This window comes from Zootoca vivipara, chromosome 12 (assembly GCF_963506605.1).
Source record: "Zootoca vivipara chromosome 12, rZooViv1.1, whole genome shotgun sequence".
NCBI classification, from domain to species: Eukaryota; Metazoa; Chordata; class Lepidosauria; order Squamata; family Lacertidae; genus Zootoca; species Zootoca vivipara.
Genome location: NC_083287.1, coordinates 25554628 through 25574571, shown reverse-complemented (window position 1 = coordinate 25574571; position 19944 = coordinate 25554628). Strand labels below are relative to the sequence as shown.

General features: G+C 43.7%; 1 protein-coding gene across 1 annotated transcript in view; it reads right to left on the bottom strand.

The window, feature by feature from the left end:
- MACC1 (MET transcriptional regulator MACC1) overlaps positions 1 to 9445 on the bottom strand; it is a 36822-nt gene extending 27377 nt beyond the window's left edge. Inside the window, exon 1 of the mRNA XM_035129674.2 lies at positions 9301 to 9445. The gene's annotated coding sequence lies outside the window, so the exon portion shown is untranslated. The remainder of the gene's footprint in view (positions 1 to 9300) is intronic.
- Positions 9446 to 19944: the final 10499 nt, after the last annotated feature.

Here is a 19944-nt window from a genome sequence, read left to right as displayed (position 1 = left end):
TAAAACACAATCGGGCTTATAACACAACATGGTTTTCCCCATTTTTTTCTGTGCCTTGGTTTTCCTTACTCAGCTGTTTACTTCTATAAAATGGCATTTGAAGGAAGTAGTGTTGGGGGCAAGGGGCAAGAAAGCCAAGAGCTTGAAATGGGGGGGGGGTGCCCTGTATTTCTCTGTGACACAACTGTTTTCTCCTCATTTGTTTTAGTGTGAGAAAGCAGCCAGTTATTAGCTAGTCTCTTTACAGGAGACTGAACTGCATGCTCTATAAAAGTAATAAATGCCACTTTAAACTGCTTGTGGCTGACCAAAAAAAGAGAGAGCTTTTTACACTATTCAAGTACAGTACTTGAGAGCATCCTTAGGGCATTTCTTGGGAGACTAGCAAGCATGACATTTAAAGAGTTTACCTCAGAAAGCTGGGCACACTGCTTGGCTTGTTTTCTGGTTCCTTGGTGAACTTTAAAAATACACAGCAATTTTAAATGCTCTATTTCAGTATCTTCGTTTTAAAAAATATATCTTTGAATCACCTTTATGTTTTACTCATAAGTTTCAAATATTATACTGCTTGACATTCAATAAACATATGGGCCTAATAAACAAAACTCCTGAAAGGATTGACAGGGGGGAAATGGGCATCAGTAGTTTCAGGGATGCATTACCCAAAGAGAGGATTTAAGCATTGAATTTTTCGGTTTGATGGTACTACTGGGTTGACAAGCTTGCTATAAAAAAAAAAAACCCAAGGGAAAGGAAAACATTGTCTCTTAGTGAAATATATTTCAGATCTAACCAGTGAAGCCAGGTTTTGCCACCACAGCAGCAAAATCATCCAGTGCATTACAAAATAATATTTGTTTTCCTCAGCAACAGAAGATAATGCAGCGTGAGGTATTCCTACAGATTGTTCTAACTACCGGTAAGGTGTCCACACCAGGCATCCCCAAACTTTGGCCCTCCAGATGTTTTGGACTACAATTCCCATCTTCGCCGACCACTGGTCCTGTTAGCTAGGGATGGTGGGAGTTGTAGGCCAAAACATCTGGAGGGCCGCAGTTTGGGGGTGCCTGGTCTAGACCATGGAAGGCAGATACATGCATCTGTTTTTCAACATTAAATTTATTTGGTGATTGGCTTTTCCAGCTGTCGGAGCCTAGACAGCCGTTAGGCTTGTTCTAATTTCTCCAGGTAGCAAATTCCCTTTGAGTTCCTGTATCAGGATTTCTGATTTTGCCCAAAGCAGAAATGGATGGATGTTGATTGGACAGGACTAGAGCAAGCAAGTATTGACCACAAAGTGCATAAAACTACAGGATACGAAGAAACAAAACTCAGCCCACCCCAATAATTCCTGATGACATGGCAAGAGAAGCCAACATCACTTTTAAAAACAATCATAAGATCTAAACTGGTACCTCGAGTTACAAACGCCTCAGGTTACAAACACTTCAGGTTACAAACTCCGCTAACCTGGAAGAGTTACCTCGAGTTGATAACTTTGCCCCAGGATGAGAATGGAAATCGTGTGCCGGCGGCGCAGCGACAGCAAGAGGCCCCATTAGCAAAAGCACGCCTCTAGTTAAGAACAGTTTCAGGTTAAGAACGGACCTCTGGAACGAATAGAGTTGGTAACTAGAGGTACCACTGTACTAGAATTGCACAGGATTGCGTAGAACACTGCCAGTGTTGCACTTGGTAGTTAATGATATTATTTTGCGTCTCTGCCAATATGTTCCGAATAAAGACATTGCTTAAGTAAGCATTTACAACTGACAAGTTAGCATTTACGCTGACGGATTCAAAGCTGGCACGCTAAATGCAGCCTTAAAATATAGGAGCCTTGCAGCAAGGAGACAGCCCAGCCCTGACTTCCAAAGAGGCTCCTGGTCTAGACATATGGCACGCTGAGGTGTCAAGTTGCATGCAGGTGGAGGTGTGCAGTGTTAAAACCCTAAAATACTGCAAATAAAATAAAAAGGCACAGTGGGGAGAAAAGTTCTACTCCAGTTGCACTCTCTACCATGCTAGCACTGGATTTGCATGGATTTCTTTCTGTGTGCTTTGCCCATCCTTGGGTCCCCCAAACGTCATTGGACTACATCTGGGGACTGGAGGTTGGGAAAGGCTGATAATGCAATTCCACACCTCCAGCTTACCTGTTCTATCATCTCGGGATTTTTCTTCCTCATTCTGCCGCATGTGTTGAGGCCAGCTGACCTCCTCCCTACTCTCTATTTATTAAGAGTTTAGAATGTGGAAGTAAGATCTGGAGGAGAAGAGGATTTGGTCCTTACTCCTCATCTTTGCCTCATCTTCCTTCTTGTGTCCCCAAGTCAGAGATCTGAACACTGGGCCCTTACAGCATAGCTGCCAAGTTCTCCCTTTTTTAAAGGGAAATTCCCTTATGCTGAATAGGCTTCCTCACGAGAAAAGGGGAAAATTGGCAGCTATGCCTTACAGATGTTGCTGGGACACCCATCATCCCTGACTGTTGGCCATGCTTGTGAAGACTAATCAGAGTTGAGACTCCAGCAACACCTGGAGGGTCACAGGTTCCCTATCCCTGCCCTAAGCAGATCCATAAATGTAAGCCACTTTGTTCCATTTGGGGAACTGGGAGTGACTGGAGAGGGGGGGGAGCATATGGCGAGTTCCTCCTCCACCATCTTCTAGGGATGTCAACTATATCAGCTGGCAGGACTCCTTTCAATAAAAAATACAAACATTTCCTGGGATGAAGATACAATGAAAAGCTATACCTTGTTTAATTTTCACCTGCTACAAACAAACATACCACAAAAAGATATATGGCAACCCCACTTACTGAATATTCCCACCTCACTCTCCACCCATCTTCTTGACTCTCTTCCTCCCCAGTGGCGTGGATCTTCTTGAAAATTTTGTGACTGGAAAATTTCCTAGGCCAATTGGGCTAATTTGCATTGGAATTTTTCTTGAGGGAGGGATCTACCGTATTTTTCGCTCCATAAGATGCACTTTTTCCCTCCTAAAAACATAGCTGCCAAGTCTCCCGTTTTTCACGGGAAACCCCCGAATTTTAATCCGTTTCCCGCTGTTATCCCGAATAGGGGAAAAATCCCGGAAATCCCCCGGATTTCCTAGCTGCCAGGGAGGCTCCATTTCGGGTGCCGCTCTGCCCATATCTGGGCACCGGAAATCGGGCAGCACCGGCTCCGGACGTTGCTTCTATGCATGTCCAGACATGCGTAGAAGCGACTTCTGGTGCCACGCCGCTGCTGATCCCGCATTTTTTAGTGGGAGACTTGGCAGCTGTGCCTAAAAAGGAAGGAGAACTGTCTGTGTGTCTTATGGAGCAAAGGCCTGCTTGCAACAGCAGGCTTGGTAGCTGCCATTGGGAGAGGCGCAACGCAGCGCCTCCCCCAACAGTGGCTAGCAAGCCTGCCCATGTGAGAGGCAGCGGCGGGATGAGCAGGCAGAGGAGCCGCCGTTGGCAGAGGCACAGCGCCTCTCCCAACCGAGGCTAGCAAGCCTGCCCCGCTTGCTTTACAGCAAGCCCGGAAGAGGGATGGTTGGTAGCCCCTTCCGCCCTTCCTCCCAACTTGCTTGCTTGCTTGCTTCCCCCCACCTCTCTCTCTCACTCTCTCACTCTCTCACTCTCTCACCTTCCTTCCTTCCTTCCTTCCTTCCTTCCTTCCTTCCTTCCTTCCTTCCTTCCTTCCTTCCTTCCTTCCTTCCTTCCTTCCTTCCTTCCTTCTCCCTCTTTCTCTCACTCTCTTCACCCCTTCCCTTCTTCCTTTCCTTCCTTCTCTCTCTTCCCTCCCTCCCTCCTTCCCTCTCTCTTCCTCTCTCTCACCCCTTCCTGCCTTCTCTCTCTTCCCTCCCTCCCTCCCACCTTCCTTCCCTCCCTCCCTCCCTCCCTCTCTCTCTCTCTCTCTCCCCTTCCTTCCTTCCTTCTTTCTCCCTCTTTCTCTCACTCTCTTCACCCCTTCCCTTCTTTCCTTCCTTCCTTCTCTCTCTTCCCTCCCTCCCTCCTTCCCTCTCTCTTTCCCTCTCTCACCCCTTCCTTCCTGCTCTCTCTCTTCCCTCCCTCCTACCTTCCTTCCCTCCCTCTCTCTTCCTCTCTCTCTCTCTCTCACCCCTTCCTTCCTTTTTTCTTCTGAGCCTTTGAAGGCTCGCTAGAAAAGAATATTTCTTTTCTTGTTTTCCTCCTCTAAAAACTAGGTGCATCTTATGGTCAGATGTGTCTTATTGGGCGAAAAATATGGTCACAGCATGCCTATTTTCCTTGCCTTTAATAAACAAAGCTAACAACTCTGAAACTGCCAAACTTGCCTAACATTGTATTTGCAATTGGCACCCATTTGTTGTTAATGACGAACTTATGAAACCAAAAAGTACCAGTGGAAAAAATACAGCACTGGCAAAATTTCTGAGGAAAATTCTGTCCCATATCACTGTTCCTCCCCCAGCCACTTCAGGAAGTTCAGGCAACACAACCCACCAGTTCTTTCATTGCTTTTAAACCTTTATTGCTTTTCATTAGAACTGAAAATCATTGCCTCTTAAATATAAATTGAGCAGGAGTGCTACAGCTCAGTAGCTTTAAAGCCAGTCACTGACAATCCCACAGTCCCCTGCACTGTATCAAGGCTTTTTGTAGAGGAAATTTATCTTCACAAAAAATGGACAGTTGAGCGTGATTTGGATCTGCTTTTACAGTCTATTTCCCGTTAGTGCTTCACATTTCAGAAATATATAGAATCTTTTGAAAAAGTCCGAGGATGCTGGGTGGTCACCCTGGGTGTTCTGAACTCACGGGAACCTAACAAGCCTTCCACTTTGAACAAAGGACACCAGCTGATATTTTGTCACAATGGTGAAAACTAAGAGAAACGTTCCCTGGCTGAGAACCAAGCTTCCTTGCCGATAGCAATGAATATCATAAGAGTGCAAGTTCAGTACATGCCTGCTCAATCAGTCATACAGAAAGAGTAAAACACAGTCTGCCATTCAATATGCTGTACCGTGCTGAAATTTGGAGGAACAGGGTTGTGTAATGAAACTAAGACAGTGCCACTCAAGTCTGAGATGAGGAAAGACCTGGCTGTATTGAACAATTCGAAATATGCATACAATGGGTGGGTTGCCTTAAGGCAGCGATGGGGACCTTGTGGCTCGCCAAATGTTGAACTCCAACTCCCATCAGCCCTGATGATTGGCCATGATGGCAGGGGGCTGATGGGAGTTGGAGTCTGGCATCTGAGGGGGTGAGGCACTGGATCCCCATCTCTGTCGACTTACGAATTATTCCGTTTTCAATGCATTCCTAAGGGAAATCACGTTTCCAGTGGCGTTTTTCGACTTACAATTTTTTTTACTTACGAAGGTGCCTTTGGAATGGATTAAATTCGTAAGTCGAGGCATCACTGTACCTTGGTTTATGAACTTAATCCGTTCCAGAAGTCCGTTCTTAAACCGAGGAGTGCTTTCCCTAATGAGGCCTCCCGCCGCCGGTGTCCTTTCACCGTTCGGCTTCTGTTCTTAGACCGAGGTAAAGTTTGCAAACCAGGACACTACTTCCGGAGTTCATAAACCGAATAATTTGTAAACAGGGCTGTTCTTAAACCAAGGTACCACTGTATACACTATCCTTTTGAAAGGCCACTCAGTTACCTAATCCAGGTTCCTTTCAGTCGGCAATATTTTTCTTAAGAAAATGTAGTGATAGATACTATTGGTAAATCTCACTTGTTGCCACACATGACAAACATTCACAATTTCATCACATGCATTAATTTCATCACATAAAAATCAAGGTATGAATTGGTAATTATTTTCTTAGGGGTAAGGTGCTTGGAACTGAAGAGAAACTATCAACAACTTTCTCAGTAGTGAAGAATAACTTCATTAGGTAATTAGAATATCAAGAGGCTTCCCACTAACTCCCATAACTATGAAGAACTGCCAGAGATTCAAATGATCCACCTCAGGGTTGTATTAATATTTATTATTATTATTATTATTATTATTATTATTATTACTTTTTACCCTGCCTTTTCCCTGACAGGAACACAAGGCAGCTTACAGATAAAAATAAGAACAGCTAGAAAAATAAGGGGGGGGGGGACAATAGTTTAAAAACCATCAAACATTGTTAGAATTAAGGCACACCACACACACAAATCTGTTAAAAACATACATATACCTATGTGAAAGAGATGAATCACACATCTACTTTACCAAACAGATATCCTTAGAAAATACTCAAACTGCACTAATAGAGGCTGTGCAGGTGTCCATAGCATATATATACCACGATCAACACCAGTCAATTTTTTTACCTAACACCATGACCAGATCAATTTTTTTCTGGAGCAAGCACTGTGCCAAGAGGGTTGTGCGACTTAACCCAAAGAAGGTATGTGTCAAAACCAAGACTGAAAAAACACCATGAATAAATCTAAGTTTGATAGGATTATGAGAAAAGTCCAACAAGCCTGAAATGTAACACAGAAGCCAATTAAAATTGCTATAACTAAAATGCAGAATAAAGCACTTAGGGAAGAAATAACTCAAATGCGAGGCAGACACTGAACAGCTGGGAATTAACCAAAGCCTCTCTGAAAACTCAAGCACCGTAATGGGCAATTTAATGAGGGTGTCTATTGAATGCAAAGCTCAGGCAGAGAAGCGATTAAAGGAGGGGATGGCTTTTAAATATGAACGTTTTGCGTCTATTACAGTTTATAAATTGATAATGTAATCCCATTTTGACCTGTTAATGTATTTCTTACAAAATAATATTTTACAAGTAATTGGCAGAAGGAAAGGGAATACAGGAAGCGTAGAAAGCAGTAAGGTATCTAAATTGCCAAGCAGAAAAACCTGCAACTGTGAGTGAGGAAAGGGCCATTTATATTAGAAGACAAAAACCTGTCAAGAAAGAACTATGCTAGTTTAACTGTATTTCCCCCTCATCTCTTCCCTCACCAGCTTTTCTTACAGTGAATTAATAGCCTCTCCATCATTATAAAGAAGAGAAAGCTATGTTCAATAAGACGACTAACACAGCAGCTAGCGGTAATTAGTATTTTGAGCAAACTGCTACAGGATACTGTCAAGTTAGCTGAGCAAATGCAGCGGTGTCCATCCAATTTTAAATAGCTACGAGGTAAATTTCAAGGCCAGTCATCATTTAGCCTCAGGGTAAACTGTGGTTCGACATAATTTTGTGCACAAGCTCTAATGCAGTTTGTATACCACAGTGAGAAAGGCTGTGTACAGTTGTTTATCGTAACCAACCTGCTGCATCTGGCCCAGAGGCTTCCAAATTTAGCTAGATAATCCCAATCTGGCACATATTACAGCTGCTGAAGAAGATTGGGAGCCCAGACCCAACAGCAGTTCAAGCCACCAACATTTCGGTGACTGAAACAGTTGCAGTGATGGGTAACACAAAAGACCATACGTATCCTACCACTGGCAAGATCCCAGCCAGTGGTAACTCAAATAAAGCTCTCAAAGGCAGTTTGCAGGACTGAGCCAGCCCAGAATTCTCTGAATGTACTGCCCTCCACCCCAGGCAGTGTGAACCATAAAACAGCATAAGCAATGGTGACTGCCCAGCTAGAGTTTGGATTGCAAATTGCAAGCTACCGGTATCCTATATAGACAATGTTGAACTCCATTATATTCCAGTGGGTTGGTTCCAAAGTGGCCCAAGCAGAAGAGGAAGGCACTTCAGCCTGGGCAGGGAACATAATAAACTGCCTTATGCCAACTGGTTCATCTAGCTCAGTCTATGCTAGCTGGCAGCAGCTCTCCGGGGTTTTAAACAAGGGACGTTCCCAGCCCTACCAGATGCCATGAATGTTCTGCATGCAAAGCAGATAGTCTACCATTGATCTATGGCCATCGCCAAGGGGAAGCTCTCAGTTTCTGCTGCCTCCTCCAGTGACATCCTTCTATACCCCACACTGCTCTCATAGGTTTCCCAGCCCATAAATGTGGTTTTTCACAGGACACAAGCGGTGGTTCCAAAAAAAGGCAAAAAAAAGAACCATCCCACAAATGGAACTCAACTCACATTGAATTAGATGTAAATAATTGTATCTCCAGTTTCAAGTGATTCATCCTTTTAAAGCTTTGGGCCAAAAAGTACAACTGCTACAAACACATACTGTATCCTCATACTTCAGATTCTGGCCTGTCAATCAGTTCACATTCTGGCCCATCAATCAACCAGTTCAAATTCTCTCATCAGTCAAAAGTCTTACTTTACATCATTAAAACCTTTCAGCAAAGAATCCAACACACACTTTCTGTTCTTTATGCTACAGTATATGTAATCCACTACCATGACTTTTGGATTGAGTCACATCCTGTAAAAGATATGACTAGGATTAGGAATAAGATGTATAATTGGATGTTTCCTTCTTTTGTGATGTGAGGCAAAGGATAGTAGTGCTAGACTCCTCATAAAAGCAGTTATCGGGGCACTGTTTCGACCAGCTTTTAACCTAACGCTTCCACAGAATCGATGTTTAACATGCCAGGGGGCTCTTAACCACATTCGTAGGTTATCACCCGATGTCTTATGCTGGAAGCCAGCAGGGACTACTTTATCTCTGAAACGGCTCCACCGCTTACATGGGCCAAGAGCCCTGTAACGAGAAAAGATTCAAGCTGAGAAGCTAAGGGACTAAAAAGCAAAAGTGTCCCGGGAGTGTATGAAACCTTGTAAATTGCTCTGGGTTTAAAAAGTAGTTCTCCTATTGATGCAAACATCAGAAATGGTTTTATAAAATGGGGAGTGATGCCCACAGGCAGGGGAGCCAACTTGAATAAAATATTGGGATATTCCCTAACCCGCATTGTTGATCACAGCATTGGGTAATCGATCACATGATGCGGTGCAAGCACACCATTTAAATGGCAGTGCCCATCAGCTTTGGGGAGGGTGGTCCCATCATATATTTTATGAGTGGGTGGGTGGGACCTCGGCACCTAGGAGTCGGCTCCAATGCCCACTGGTGCTTTCTACATAGAAACAGCAGGGTAAACTTGCCCCAGACTTAGGGGCGCGATGGCAGCGAAGGCTCCTTCTTAGTTTAAAGTAAAATGCGGCTCGGATGCTGAGGTTGTACAGGCGTTGTGCCCACTTTAAAAGAAAGGAAAAAAGATGGTCGCAGAGCGCGATCGGGAAGCGGATCCACCCCGCATGCAAATCTGCCCACATATCCCTGTTGTCTCCCCAACAACATTTCCCCTTTCACCTGAACTTTGAAACTTTAAGGTGAAACAAAACCCACGTACCTTTGGTCCTTTCTTCCTTCAAATCCGCAGCAGCTGCTTATCCTAAGGGCATTGCTTTGGAGACAACGTGTGCTAAAGCGCTATTGGGGATCCCATGCTGGCTTGAAATTTAAAAAAAGAAAAAGTGAACAGGTTAGGAATCCTAATTAGAAGACACACCTTCTGTTTGTGGGCTGGAGACCGCAAGGCTTTCTGGGACTCTGAGTCCCAATGCCGCCTCGTAACTCCTACTGGAAGAAAAAACGAACTACATTACCCATAAGTCCATTCGACTCACCTGGGCCTCCACCTGAAACTAGGAAAGCTGGTCCGGCCTCTGCCGTTTCACCTGAGGGCGGGAGAGAGAGAAAGAGGGGGAGTGCCGTCGGGCTCTGGATTTTGTTTTCTTCGGAGTTTGCTCGGCTTGGCCCTGCTGTGGCCGAATGGGAATTAAAGAGTAGAGAGGAAATAACAGAGCTGAGGAATGCTGGAGCGAATTCTTTTCCTTTTTAAGCTACTAGATTTCAAAGCTGTGAGAGCTTTAAAAATAGAATTCGAAACCTGAAAGACCGGATTCTGGATAGGAGAAACTCTGAGCTGTCGGCAGGCAGATAAGCTGGGGTGGCACGAATGTTTTAGTTGTTGGGTATAGAAGAAATAGGAAAATGCCACTAAAGGAAAACAAAAGAACCGGTGACGTCTTAAGAGGTGGTGTGGGAGAGGTTGGAGACATGGCTGGTGCTGGTGGTTGCAAAAAAACAAATAAATCATTATTTCATTCATTCATTCTAATATTTATATCCCACTTTTTCTCCAAGGTGCTCAGTGTAGTACTCATGGTTTTCCACCTTTCTATTTTATCTGCACAATAACCCTGTGATGTAGCTTCAGGCTAAAAGACTGTGACCAGCCCAAGGACACACAGTATGGCTGAGTGGGGATTTGAACTCTGAACTCCCAGGTCCTAGTCTGACCCCCTTAGCCACAACTTTGCACTACCCCATACTGTCCCAGCTTTTGGAGACCGAAAACCAGGGCATGTCTCTTCTGAGGCCTGCTCCTGGGTAACTCATGTGACTCACGCCTCACTGTCGCCCCGAAAAGGACCTTTTTCCAGGACAAGAGTGCAGCATGAGAGAGTGCCACCCAAAATGGCAGGTATGCTACCCACACAATGCACTTTTCATTAAGGTGTGAGTGCTATGTGTCTCCCAATCAGTTTTTATCCTGGCTGGGTTCTCAAGAGAAGATAACAATTCCAATCTTGATTGAAGTAGCCTATCCTGGTTTTAGACCTTTGTTTTTATTTGCATTGTGCCTTCTGCAATTACTTGACTTAGTGCCCTAGTGGCAAAATTTATTCTGTGTAGTAGATGCTCCCCCCAAATTTCCTGCTATCCCATTCACTCCCCCAGCTGCAATATATTCATGTTTTTAATAGGCTGCATCAGCAGTATGACAAACCTAGACAGCACTTTTTAAAAAGCAGAGACATCACCTTGCCGACAAAGGTCCATATAGTTAAACCTATGGTTTTCCCAGTAGTGATGTATGGAAGTGAGAGCTGGACCATAAAGAAAGAAGGGTGATCGCCGAAGAATTGATGCTTTTGAATTATGGTGCTGAATGAGACTCTTGAAAGTCCCATGGACTGCAAGAAGATCAAACCTATCCATTCTTAAGGAAATCAGCCCTGAGTTCTCACTGGAAGGATAGATCCTGAAGCTGAGGCTCCAGTACTTTGGCCACCTCATGAGAAGAGAAGACTCCCTGGAAAAGACCCTGATGTTGGGAAAGATGGAGGGCACAAGGAGAAGGGGATGACAGAGGATGAGGTGGTTGGACAGTGTTCTCGAAGCTACCAACATGAGTCTGCCCAAACTGCGGGAGGCAGTGGAAGATAGGACTGCCTAGCGTGCTCTGGTCCATGGAGTCACAAAGAGTCGGACACGACTAAACAACAACAACAACAACAACAACAACAACAACAAATGCAACAACAAATCAGTAGTATAGTGTTCCAATCCAAGGAAGTAATAGTCCCTCACTCTCCATTCTGCCTTGGTCAGACCACACCTGGAGTACTGGGTCCAGTTCTGGGCACCACAGTTTAAGAAGGATATGTACAGAGGAGAGTGACCAAGTTGATCAAGGGTCTGGAAACCAAGCCTTATGAGGAATGGTTGAAGGAGCTGGATATGTTTAGCCTGGTAAAACAGAAACTGAGAGGAGATATGATAGCCATCTTCAAATATCTGAAGGGCTATCACATGGAGCTTGTTTCTCCTGCTTCAGAGCCTAGGACCCAAACCAATAAATTCAAGTTGCAAGAAAGGAGATTCTGACTAAACATCAAGAAGTACTTTATAACAGTAAGAGCTTTCAGACTCCCACATGTGGTGGTAGACTCTCCTTCCTTGGAGGTTTTTAAGCAGAGGTTGAATGGCCATCTGTCATGGATGCTTTAGTTGAGATTCCTGCATTGCAAAAAGTTGGACTAGATGACCCTTGGGATCCCTTCCAACTCTAAAATTCTATGATTCTATGTAATCCTTGGGCCCATAATAATGTAACTAGTTTTTCTGGAGCTGTCCCTGCCTGGTGCTCTCTTGAGTCCAGGAGTGGACTCCAGCCTGCCCAGTTGTTACTACCTTGGGGGTCTTGTCATTTGATGGTTCAATTGTATTTAGTTAACAGAAAACAAAACAAAAATGTACAGAACTCTTAACTTCAATTCCCCATCCCACCCCTTTATTTTAATCAATGCATATGTATTGAATAGCAGCGCTCGGGAGACATCAGTTTGCATTAGCTCTTGGCCTGGGTGCTTAATACTGAATCATCAGGCGAGGAGCCACAATTTGACACAGGGACTCTCCTGAACTGTAGCACTTTACACTGATCAAACTGTAGCACTTCTCCAAAGGATCAAATTTAAAAAGTGACAGAGAAATGCATTGGAAAGTGTCAGCTGCTTTCACACAATGTCAACTATCTAACCTTCCCGTAAATAAATCGGAATGAATGGCAACATCATCTAATCTCCCTGCAAACAAATCAGGATGAATGCTCTATATAAAGGGTGTCTGGAAGTGACTATTTTACCTTAGACATGATGCAGCAAGGACCGGCTTTCCAAATGCTGCTCATAAATGTGCTGGCAGTCTAAAGCAGTGGTTCCCAACAGGTGGTCCGGGGACCCCCAGGGGTCCGCGAGCTATGCCAGAGGGGTCCGCAAGATGCTATTAGAATAAAAAATATATTAAATATATTTCGTATGATAACAGATTTTTTGTTTTGGCCGCTTCCTGCATGAGCAGAGTCTAGCGCAAAACTAGAATTAGATAGAGGCAGTAGTTCTGCTGTATGCCGTTAGGTGGCGCTTTACAAACACTACTGTTTTGCAAAGAGGCAGCGCGTGCATTCTACTAACGCTCACCTCCCCAAGATGCTTTGCGCGCGTCGGCTTCATTTGTGCGCTACTGCGCAGGTACCCTGTCTTCTCCATTCCCCTCCCTCCTCCCTGGCGCGCGCTGCCTCTTTGCAAAACAGTAGTGTTTGTAAACAAAGCGTTGTTTTTCGCGGAAGCTACAGTTCACGTAGTTAAAAATGGACCGTTGGTTAAAAAGTGGTTCGTTAAAACGACAAAGGCCTACAGATGAAGAGGAAGATAATGCATTTGATGTTCAAGCAACTGTAAAAAAATGTATAAATATAAAATATAAAAAGACTCTTAATTTGGCTCTCACTTTTTAATTTTAGGATTAGGAATTAATGGGGGTCCTTGTCACAATAGCGGCTCGATGAGGGGTCCTCGAGAAAATTTTGTTGGGAACCCCTGGTCTAAAGAGATGACAGCTAAAATGGTTTTTCCTAAAGTGCCAAGCTGACTACTGGCAGCTCCAGATGTTAGATATGGACCAACTTATTGTATTACCTTTTAATTAATCTCTGGCATTGATTCATTGTGCTAGGGCTTTTCTATAATGGAAGCTTAAATTAGGATGCACATTTCAATAATTTCAGGCCTCTGATATTTCTGAAAGGAGAGCTATTGTACATACAAAATGTTGGGAAATGGTTTTCCAAATCACATTTTTTAAAAATTCTAGTTGATGAGATGTTTCCACAATGACCAAAAGCCTTGTCCCTAAGTGTGAGGCATTCACATTTAGATGAGTCCATCATTAGCTGCTTTGAATGTTCGACATAGCGGTGTTGCTAAGAAGTAATTTTGCCTCCAGTCAACCAGTTTATTGAGTGCTCATGCTGATTTGTTTGCAAAAAGCTTGCACAGAGGTTATATGCACAGAGGCAATGTTTGTTTAGCAATAAATATGATTTGTTTGTGTGGAGGTTTTATGGCAGCAGCTGTGTGTTTTTGAGAATTCAGCCTGACATCATTGTGCAGAATTTGTGGAATTTGTATTTTCCTTCTTCTTCTTTTGCTCCATCTTTGTTAGGATATGTAAACCACTTAGAGATTTCTGCTGAAATATGAAGTGGTATACAGTGGAACCTCGGTTTATGAACACCTCGGTTTATGAATTTTCGGTTTATGAACGCCGCGGACCCATCTGGAACGGATTAATTCATTTTCCATTACTTTCAATGGGAAAGTTCGCTTCAGTTTATGAACGCTTCAGTTTATGAACAGACTTCCGGAACCAATTACACCCATGCTTCAGTTTATGAACATTTCAGTTTAAGTACTCCGCGGACCCGTCTGGAACGGATTAATCCACTTTCCATTACTTTCAATGGGAAAGTTTGCTTCAGTTTATGAACGCTTCAGTTTAAGTACTCTGCGGACTGTCTGGAACGGATTAATCCACTTTCCATTACTTTCAATGGGAAAGTTCGCTTCAGTTTATGAACGCTTCAGTTTATGAACAGACTTCCGGAACCAATTGTGTTCATAAACCGAGGTACCACTGTATAAATGAACTAAACAGAAGTTATGCAACTTCCCATCAATCTGTTGTTATCCTGCCCTTTCTAGTGCATTTTCCGGTCACTTTCCTTACCATATAGTGTTCTTTTTTTCTTCTTTTTTGCTTCAAGTGGGTTTTTGTTGTGGAAGAGCTCTTTAGTTGTGGCACATCTGAATTTCCTGGTGTGCAGTTGAATCCCTCTTGCAAAACAGTGACAGTCTTGAGGAGACCTTTTAATCAGAGTATTTGTGGACAGAGGAACCCACGTGCCATACAGGGAAAGAAAAACAGCTGCCTTCTGATTCACGTGGCAAGAATTGTTCCACCTTTTCATTGGTTGGACAATCAGGCGAGTTTTGGCTACTGTGTCACTGTTATTGCACAGCTTGTGGTTAGGACTTAATAATTAGAAAGGAGCAGTCACCTTGACTAACAAGGTGAGGCCTGAACTGCAAACAAAACATAACAGGGGTTTGCCCAGCACCTGAGATGCACAGCAGCGATACACGGCACATATCTGAACATATGACACTGCCAAATACTGAGTTGTGCTATCAGTCTGGCCCTGACTGGCAGCCTTGCCACCAGAGAACTTTGAAATGCCAGGGACTGAACCTGGCAAGCTATGTGGATTTACAGTCACTTTGATGAGATGGAGTGGCATGCGGACCAACTACATAGTACTGCTTTTAACTTTTAAAGGCTTAATTGGCTTGGGGCTGAGTTACCCAAAGGACTGCCTTCCCTCATATTTAATATTAATATTGTCATCATCGTCATTTATTTATTTATCACCTCCTAACCCACCATCTCGGGGATAATTAAAAACAAAAAGCACTTTTTTCTTTAGGTCAAAATTATTGTGTTGACATTCAGCAACCAGTTTGGGATCTTCTGTGCCTATGTACAGAAGATTCTCCCTGGAGAAGATCACCTGGTGCCTACATTATGGAACTTTAAGCACAAATGGAAGACTTTTTTTTATTCTCCCAAAATTGTTAACCTTTAATTTGCAGCAGGCATATAGAATTGTAGAGTTGGAAAGGGCCACAGGGGCGTAGCAAGGGGGGAGCGGAGGGGGCGGCCCTCTCCCAGCTCCATTTGGGAGGGCAGCGCTAGCGGTGGCAGCGGCACCCCACTATGTAGCACACATGCGCAGCGGCGCTACGTAGCAATGCATGCTTCGTACGTAGCAATGCATACGTCGTGCGTAGCAACGCATGCGCACTACGTAGCGACGTATACATCTTACGTAGCAACGCTGTGCATGTGCGCTACGTAGCGACACCCCGCCCCCGGGTGCGCGTCATGTTTGCTGCTCCTGGTGCCCGAGCTGCTTCCTACACCACTGTACAAGGGGCATCTAGTCCAACCCCCTACAATGCAGGAATCTTTTGCCCAATGTGGGGCTCAAACTCACAACCCGGAGATTAAGCGTCTCATGCTGTACTGACTGAGCTATCCCAGCTCCTCAATAATACAGCTTGGGTGCTTTTTAAATTCTTGAACCAATTTCTTTCCCCTTTGTGTTGTTGTTGTTGATTTTATGCTACCTGGGTTTATGTGTTCAGGTGGTGGTAGTTGAGTTTTTGCACTGATTTGTATTGCACGTAAGCGCTTTGTGCTGTTTTTAAAGGTTCAGCTTGTATACACTCTTCAGGTTCAAAGGCTCCATGCCCCTGAATACCAGTCCCTGGGGAACAGTAGCAGGAGAGTGCTTTGGGGCTCATGTCCTGCTCGTGGCCTTCCTACTGGCTGGCCACTGTGTGCAAAAGGATGCTGAACTAGATAGCTGTTTGTTCCGATCCAGCCACTCTCTTCCTATGTACTAAACGGCATCCATAAATGCTAACTTGGTCAAACCTAATCAATTCTGTAGTTTCAAGGCAAGTCCACAAGTTGGAGCTGTTGTAGTGAGGAAGCTCTTCTTTGACAATTATTTATGTCTGACTATGTGTACACATTGCCATTTTAAAGTTCTTTTTCTCCATTCAGATTGAGGATGGTTTGGGGGAGAGCTCATCAAAACGCAGTATTTCTTAAGAAACGGCATGATAGATCCCTGTTTGATATGGATTGTGACTGAAGTGTGTTCCAATCCAGCGGTGGAGGTAGACTGGATACAGAGTGAACAGGAGTGTGCGCACAGCCTGAGAACGTGATCTTAAGAGTCAATTAGTCGGGGAAATCTTACTGATTTCAATGTGATGTACTTCGAAAAGTGTGGATTGGCAGCCTTTCTTCCCTATTAAATAAGGAGCGGTGACTTTGTAATGTAACGTGATTCTCTTGCAAAGGCTCCTGTGAGTGACAGTGAAAAGAATTTAGCTTACAAGGCTGTCATGTAAAATGATTCTTTATATAGTACTCCATTGTGCATTTGGAATCTAATCAAAGTGAAGTGGCACCAGAATTAGTCCAGTGTGCAAAGTTTAAAGTATCTGATCTACATTCTTTTAAAGCAGCTATCATATTATATACGTGAAGCAGTTGTCTATTAATAGCCTAACTATGCCACAGACATGTATATGCAAGCATGCAAACTCTCTGAGCACCCATGCAAGACTAGGAACAAAACGAGGCCATGGAGAAACTGAAGGCTCAGCATCCTCATGGGAGCTCTGTGGTTTGCAGACGTACCAATGGGGGGGGGGACTAAAAACAAAGGAGATAAGCCCCTCAAGCAGTCCATTTAAGATGGAGGGTGCTTCTGGATTATCTGTTTATTGAGCATCCATGCCCATTTCTTTGCAGGGAGATTGAACAATGCTGTTTAATAAGCATCCACTCTGGTTAGTTGTGGGGGGGGGGATAGACGATGTAGCAACAAAGGAAGCATTATCCCACACTTTCCACAGCATCTTCCCGTCACTCACAAAAAGTCACGTCTTTGGAGGAAGCAGGCCCATTGTGCAAGAGCCCCAAATTGGCTTTCGGGGCATGACATCCATTTGCCAATGTGTCACTGAATCCCACCTGAAAATAGTGATGATCTGAAAGAGCCCCTGAATATGGTCGGTGGTCATTGGTTATCCACTGGATCAGAAAACCTGTGAGATGTGGGGTGAACTGTCCTGCTTGAACCTCTCTACATAGGGAGTAAGGGGAGGGGAACAAATGAACAAAGCGGAACAAATGAACAAATGAACTCTTCATTGTAGCTCAACACATTTCCAAATAAAAAAGACCCATCTTCAGGAGTTCTAAACAATAGACAACATTAATGCAGGGGCTCTTAAAAAAACTTACAAAAAAGAAATTGGAAAATCTCCGAAGCCTCAATTGTTCTAAATAATACACCACTATTGATCCTAAATGTGAATGAGCTTCTGACAACTATACTAGCATATCAAGGAAAAAGCCATGGTAGTTTTTCTGATATCCTGAACAGCAGTGCACTTGTTAGGAGTTGAAGATATACTGCGACATTTTGTTGGAGGTCCTACTTGTTGTTACCCTCACTGCCAACCTTTTTGTAGTTCCCAAACTTGACACACTTTTTTTAAAAGCTGAACTAAATGTAGAGAGCTGTTTGATATTAAGATGATGTGATTCAATAACTGAAATAACTGCACATCTGCATGTAGGTCATGAAGTTAGTGGAGCATCACTGATTTATATTAGCCAGTGGGCTGGCAACAAGCCCGGGGTGCATATTCAAAACTGTTACAAAATAATTGCTTTATCTGTGTGAAACAGGGTCTTATTAACTATGGAGAGAGATTCTCACTCCCCCCCCCCCGCCCCGCACTCCTCCTTCCAAGGCTCTGACTCTATACATATTACTATGTACTCTGGCTCCAGTGCACTGGCCACAATCCATATCTATCCCGTAGCTCAGGGGTCAGCAAACTTTTTCAGCAGGGGGCTGGTCCACTGTCCCTCAGACCTTGTGGGGGGCCAGACTATATTTGGAGGGGGGGGGGACAAATTCCTATGCCCCAGAGATGCATTTTAAATAAAAGCACACATTCTACTCGTGTAAAAACAGCAGGCAGGCCCCACAAATAACCCAGAGATGCATTTTAAATAAAAACACACATTCTACTCGTGTAAAAACACTGGTGGCATTAATCATATCTTTGAAACAAAGGTTGAGGGGAAAAAACTAATTGGATCCACTGAATTTTCTGTAAAAGGCACGAATAGTTTTAGGGAATCGTTTCAGGGAATTTCATACCAGACAGAGAAAAATTATCACTGGCATTTTAAAAAATGATTGTCGAAGAAGGAAGTGTAAACCCTGCAAGGGGCGGGTGGGAAGAAGTATGAGTGAGGAAGATGTATTCATTTTGACAGAAATCCTAGAGGCTAAGTGGAGCTGTGACGTCACTGAGTAGAAATCAATTTTCACACCAGGCTTGCTAGCATTACTTAAGATCCTTCAGGGTCTGACTGAAAATATAATTGTTGGAAGTTTGAAATGAAATAAATCAGCCATTCAATAAAGCAAAATTTTTAAAAAGTTAAAGCCACAGTTCTTTTTTTAAAAAAAGAGATTATGTTACTAAAATGCTTGTGTTACACTAGTTCCCGCCCCCTTATAAAACTTGTGTATTTTGTTGTGAGAGAGTAAAAAAAAAAAAAGAAGAATATTGGCCCCATTGTGCCTCCCAAAAGATTTCTGAATGGGATCCTTCTCTGGAAAGCTGTTCGCAGTTCAGAGACAGAAAGCTCCCTTGATGATGCCAATCTGTCCTTAGTGTTCTGGGGGGTCATGAGGTCAAAAATATGGCAGAAGCAGAACGTGGGAGGCTGGGTCCACCAAATCCACAGAACGTGAACCCTAGGTAAGTGCTGAGATCCCTGGTCGGATCAGTTGCACGGCATGACAGAGCCCTTTAATCCACTTTTTACGTGCAAACCTAAAGTTTTGTTATGTGGTTGAATCTGTTCTGCAAAATACTGGCAGTCTGGAGACAGTGCCTGTAGATAAAGATAGGGTGACCATTTAACAGTATCAACAGGGGGAAAGAATGTTAACACAGATAAACGAAAGATGGGATTGACTTCCAGGGGCCTCCGTTTGGGCAGTACAAACTTCACTGCATTAACCAGACTTCCCTCCACTCACATTTAATACTGGATGGTGGAATCCAAGTAACCACTTTGAGCCTTTGCTCTGACAGAAGCCAAGAAGAGTTGTTCCGCATAGGTGCTGCTGGTTAGATAGGTCAGAACTTTTGCAGGACTACTAGCCTGCCAAAATCCAGGAAAAGTCTGCTCTTCCCAACTTTCCAACACACACACACACACCCTTCATTAGATGCATGGAAGGTGATTTACATTGTGCCAAGGGAGCCTGCAACTGTTCAGCTTCAACTCTCCCTGGAACTATAACTGTGCCAGAATTATTTGTACCTTGAGCAATACACCTGCTTCATCTGCCTCAATTGTACAGGCCTTATGATAGATGTTTAACAGATGGTCAAAGCTGCAATTTAGAGGAAAATCAGTACCTTGCTTTGTGGAATGCACACACACATAAAAAAAAAATTATGGCATGGTTAATGCAAGGAGTAACTTCAGAAGACAATCTGGGTCCAAACATTAAGGCAATGGTCCTCTTGGGACTGCTGGCTACGAATACCACTGAGGTTGGATCTATCATCACAGTAATAATAAATGCATTCTTCTCATGTGGAATGGGTTGTCGTATCGTTAAGTTACGGATCATCCTGGGCTAATCCTTTTCAAAGTACAGCAGAGAGACTGAAGCTGATTTTTCAAT